Source organism: Sphaerodactylus townsendi, linkage group LG07 (genome assembly GCF_021028975.2).
Source record: "Sphaerodactylus townsendi isolate TG3544 linkage group LG07, MPM_Stown_v2.3, whole genome shotgun sequence".
NCBI classification, from domain to species: Eukaryota; Metazoa; Chordata; class Lepidosauria; order Squamata; family Sphaerodactylidae; genus Sphaerodactylus; species Sphaerodactylus townsendi.
In genome coordinates this window covers 8,905,835-8,910,779 of record NC_059431.1, presented here as the reverse complement: position 1 = coordinate 8,910,779, position 4,945 = coordinate 8,905,835, and positions in this window count along the sequence as shown.

The window sequence follows — 4,945 nt, the reverse complement described above, 5'->3', positions numbered from 1 at the left end:
ATAGTTTAACATTATCGAGGGAATTATTTGTTTAACAGAGTGATGGCATTCGGGAAAAAAACTGTTCTTATGTCTAGTTGTCTTGGTGTGCAGTGCTCTGTAGCGACGTTTATTATTATTATTATTATTTTATTATTATTATTATTATTATTTTATTAAACTTATAGGCCGCCTATCCCCGAAGGGTAAGAGTTGAAACAGTTTATGTCCAGGATGCGAGGGGTCATTAAATATTTTCACAGCCCTTTTTTTGACCCGTGCAGTATACAGGTCCTCAATGGAAGGCAGGCAGTAAATTATTTTTCTGCAGTTCTGATTTATTCTCTGAAGTCTGTGGGGTCGATCTTGTTGGGTTGCAGAACCAAAACCAATAATAAAGCCAGAGGCAGGATGACAGGACTCACCGATTCCCTCTTAGAACTGTATCAGCAGCTCCTTGGCAGTTTTGAGCTCTGAGCTGAGAAAGAAATCATCTCTTTTGTTGTAGCTTTTTGATGACATTTTTGATATTAGGTGACCATTTTAGGTCAGTGAGGATATGATGGAGCCTAGAAATTTAAAGGTCTCACTGTTGATAATTGTAAGTTGTCTAGTATTGTGAGAGGAGGTAGGATGGGAGGGTTTCTCCTGAAATCTACCTCACCCATTTCTAATGGCTTTAAGTGTGTTCAGTTCTGATTGTTCCAGTGGCAACTAATGAGCTAGTTGTTCAACCTCCGCCTGTATATGGGTTTCATCAAGAGTTCTCGAATGAGACCAATCACTGCTGTATCATCTGCAAATTCCTTGGCATTTTAACAGATGGATCGCTTGAGATGCAGTCATTGGTATACAGAGAGAAGAGAAGGGTGAAAGCACACAGCCTTGGGGCCCCCCTGTGCTCATTTCTATGGCAGTCTGATGTACTTTTCCTAGCTTCCAACCTGCTGTTTGGCTCTATCTGTTAGGAAGCTTTGGTGATCCACTTCTACAAATATGCCTTGTGGTAACTGCTAGGCTGATTTAGTTTGGTTAGGAAAGAATGTCCCGGTCTGATAGTATTGAATGCTGAACCAAAGTCAACAAAGAGGACCCCTTGCATAGGTCTCTTACGCATCCAAGATGCTGTGGAGGGATATAGTGCAAAGCCATATTAACAGCATCACTTGCTGATCTGTTTTGCTCGGCATGCAAATTCTGTAAGGGTCCGAACAGTGGGATCTCGTGGATGGTTTTCAAATGGTGCATCATCATCATCACTCAGCCTTCAAAGTTTTCATAACTACAGATGATAGAGCAACTCATTCAGAAGTCGCTCAGTTCCTGCATTGGATGGAAGCGCCTTCTTCTAACTGGGACGATAGTGGAGTGCTTTGAAGCAGGTAAGGAACATAGCACACATCTCTCTAGGTGGATTTGTTGAAGATTTTAAGGTAAAATGGGGCCAATTGACAGCACAGGACTTTTAAGCAAGAAGGTGTTATCTTGTCTGGGTCCTGGTGTCTTTCCAGGCTTCTTAAGTCTGGTAGGGAATAGGATCTCTTGCACTTCCTTTCTGAGATCAATTAGGGGTTGTAAACCCAACAATGAAATGGGTCTAGTTGTAGGAAGTTTGGCTATTGTTGGTGCGTCTGAGATAGAGGTTGTGGAGAAAGTTATGACTGTAGATTTCATTGTTTTCAAACCCACAGTAGAACACACATTCAGGTCATTCCGCCAATCTCAGCTGGGATTTCCTTCCAGCTTGGGAAGGTATTTGCTGTAACCACCGGGTGATATTTCTTGAGAGTTTTCCGCACATAGTTTGCTGTTGCCTGCATTTTGGTGAAAAAAAAACTGATTTTTTTAGCTTTCTTCAGAGTAGTTTCCTTTAGCTGCCTCTGATCTCCTTTGTTAATACATTTCTGGCCTGATTTTATACAGCATCTCTATCAACCCTCTGTACCCTTCTTGGAAACACAGATATTATTGTACAGATAGATAGATAGATAGATAGATAGATAGGATAGATAGATGATAGATAGATAGATAGATACAGGATAGATAGATAGATATGATAGATAGATAGATAGATAGATAGATAGATAGATAGATGACAGACAGGATAGATAGATAGATAGATAGACAGGATAGGACGGAGCGAATGGACGGACGGATTTGACGACGGATTTTGACGGGTGACGACGGGCGGGTGGATTTGGGGTAAGATTTGACGGGACGGACGGGTGGGTGGGTGGGTGGATGGACGGACGGATTTGGATTTGACGGATGGACGGATGGACGGACGGATGGATGACGGACGGATGTAAGTGGCGGCGGCGGGCGTGGGGCGGGTGGGTGGGCGGGGTGGATGGATGGATGGATAGATAGATAGATAGATAGATAGATAGATGGATGGATGGATGGATGGATGGATGGATGGATGGATGGATGGATGGATGGATGGATGGATGGATGGATGGATGGATGGATGGATGGATGGATGGATGGATGGATGGATGGATGGATGGATGGATGATGGATGGGTGGGTGGGTGGATGGATGGATGGTGGGTGGGTGGGTGGGTGGGTGGATGGATGGATGGATGGATGGATGGATGGATGGATGGATGGATGGATGGATGGATGTTTTAAAATTACCTTCCCTCCCCCTTCCCACAACAGGCAACTTGAGAGGTAGGAGGGGCTGAAAGAGTTCTGAGAGAACTGTGAATGGCCCAAGGTCCCCCAACAGGCCTGAGGAAGAGGAGAGGGGAACTGAACCCAGTTCTCCAGTTTAGAGTCCCCCACTATACCACAGAGTGTAGTCGTCATTGGCAGCCACACAACAGTTCCTGAGAAAGCTGAATTATCTGGCGAAGTTGAGAAGTGGTTGAGAGGCACAGGCATATCTGTTAGTCTGTGGTTGGATTACCCGGCCCTTGCTGCTTTTTCCTGGGTTGAATTGGCTTCTTCAGATCGCCTGTCGCCAAAGCTATGCCTTGTTCCAGAGTGAGCACATAAAGCTCTCCACAGGCACAAACAGTATTTTCTGTTCCTGACAGTAAACACGCAGTGCAGAAATACAGCTGCTTTGTAGTCTCGGCAGCGTGAAATTTCAGGGGTTTTTTTTTCCGAAGGCATTTGTTTCAAAAGCACTTTAGGTAGAACATAAACACATCACAATTTGAATGTCGCGTCAGGAGATACAAATTGGTTGGATTGTTTCTTAGTTTTTAGCAGGAAGATGCAAAGGAATAAACAGCTATTGAAAAAGAAAAAAAGAGCTATGAAATTATAAGGAATGGGTCAACAACTGGATGGTTATCCATATTGTTGATGTTTATCCATACTGTTTACATGGGCCAGTTCTAGCTCAGCTAAAGCAACAGGTACCTGAGCTGGACCTTTGGTCCATGTAAACCAGTGGTGGGATTCAAATAATTTAACAACCGGTTCCGGTGGTAGGATTCCATCACTGCACGCATGTATGTATGCATGCAAAGCCTTTATCGGCATATACGGTGGGATTCAAATAATTTAACAACTGGGGTGCTGTGTGCTTTCCGGGCTGTATGGCCGTGTTCTAGCAGCATTCTCTACTGACGTTTCGCCTGCATCGTTGGCTGGCATCTTCAGAGGATCTGATGGTAGGAATGGAAAGCAAGTGGAGCATATATACTGTGAGGACAAAAGGTGAGGCCCTCTGAATAGAGTAGCCTGGCATGTGAGTCACAAAGAAGTCTGTAGCCTGGGAGTCACAATGAAGATAGCAAGGTCAATAGGTGATTGGATCTGAATAGAAGTATCCTGGTCTTTGTTCCCTTTGAGTGCTATAGTCTATAGTTGTCCTGTGTTTGTGTGGAGGTGATCAGTCACTGTCTTGATTCTAGAGTTTTTCAACACTGGCAGCCAAATTCTGTTCATTTTCATGGTTTCTTCCTTCCTGTTGAAATTGTCCATGTGCTTGTGAATTTCAATGGCTTCTCTGTGTAGTCTGACGTAGTGGTTGTCAGAGTGGTCCAGAATTTCTGTGTGTTTTCAAATAATATACTGTGTCCAGGTTGGTTTATCAAGTGTTCGGCTATTGCTGATTTTTCCGGCTGAAATAGCCTGCAGTGCCTTTCGTGTTCTTTAATTCGTGGTCCTGAAGCTCAGCATTTGGTGGTTCCTATGTAGACTTGTCCACAGCTACATGGTATGCTGGTTGTTTACAAGCACCATTTTAACAACCAGTTCTGCCAAAGTGGTGCGAACCGGCTGAACCACTGATGTAAACTCATTCTTATCTGCTATGATCAGCAGTACATCTTCAGGGTCTCAAACAAAGAAGGTATTTTCCTAGCTAAGATATTCTAACTTGAGCTGTCAGGGAATGTGGCACTTTTTGGCTGTATAATTATACCAAAAAGCCAAAGTCCTTTTCCATTAGAGAGTGTACATGTATGCATGTTTTGGTTTTTCTGGGCTGTGTGGCCATGGTCTGGTAGTTTTTGCTGCTAACGTTCCCCCTGTATCTATGGCTGGCATCTTCAAAGACATGTCATGGTAAGATGTGTTTCTTACGTTATTTATGGCTATGCGATTTTCGTATTTTCTCTAGAATATACAACCTTTTGAGATCGAGCATTCAGTCTTTGAATTAGAATATTACACTTTTCCTATTAAATGATGGCACTTATTTGATACAGTGATATTGCTAGCTAGTTCCACTATACTAGTTTGGATTTTTTAATACTGGGGAAAAAACTGCAATAAAACAGCTACTTCTAGGTCAGGGGTTGGCAACCCGTGGCTCCGGAGCCACATGCAGCTCTGTCAGCCTTATACTGCGGCTCCACGTGGCCTGGAGGTTGGAGGGTAGCGTGGGCATATCCCTCTAGCCCTCCAGAGCAGCGCTGGAAGGAAAGGTGAGTGGAGGGGCTGAACCGGAGGCAGCTCCATGTCTGAGGGCACTGCTTTTCACGTCCCCTCCACTCACCTTTCCT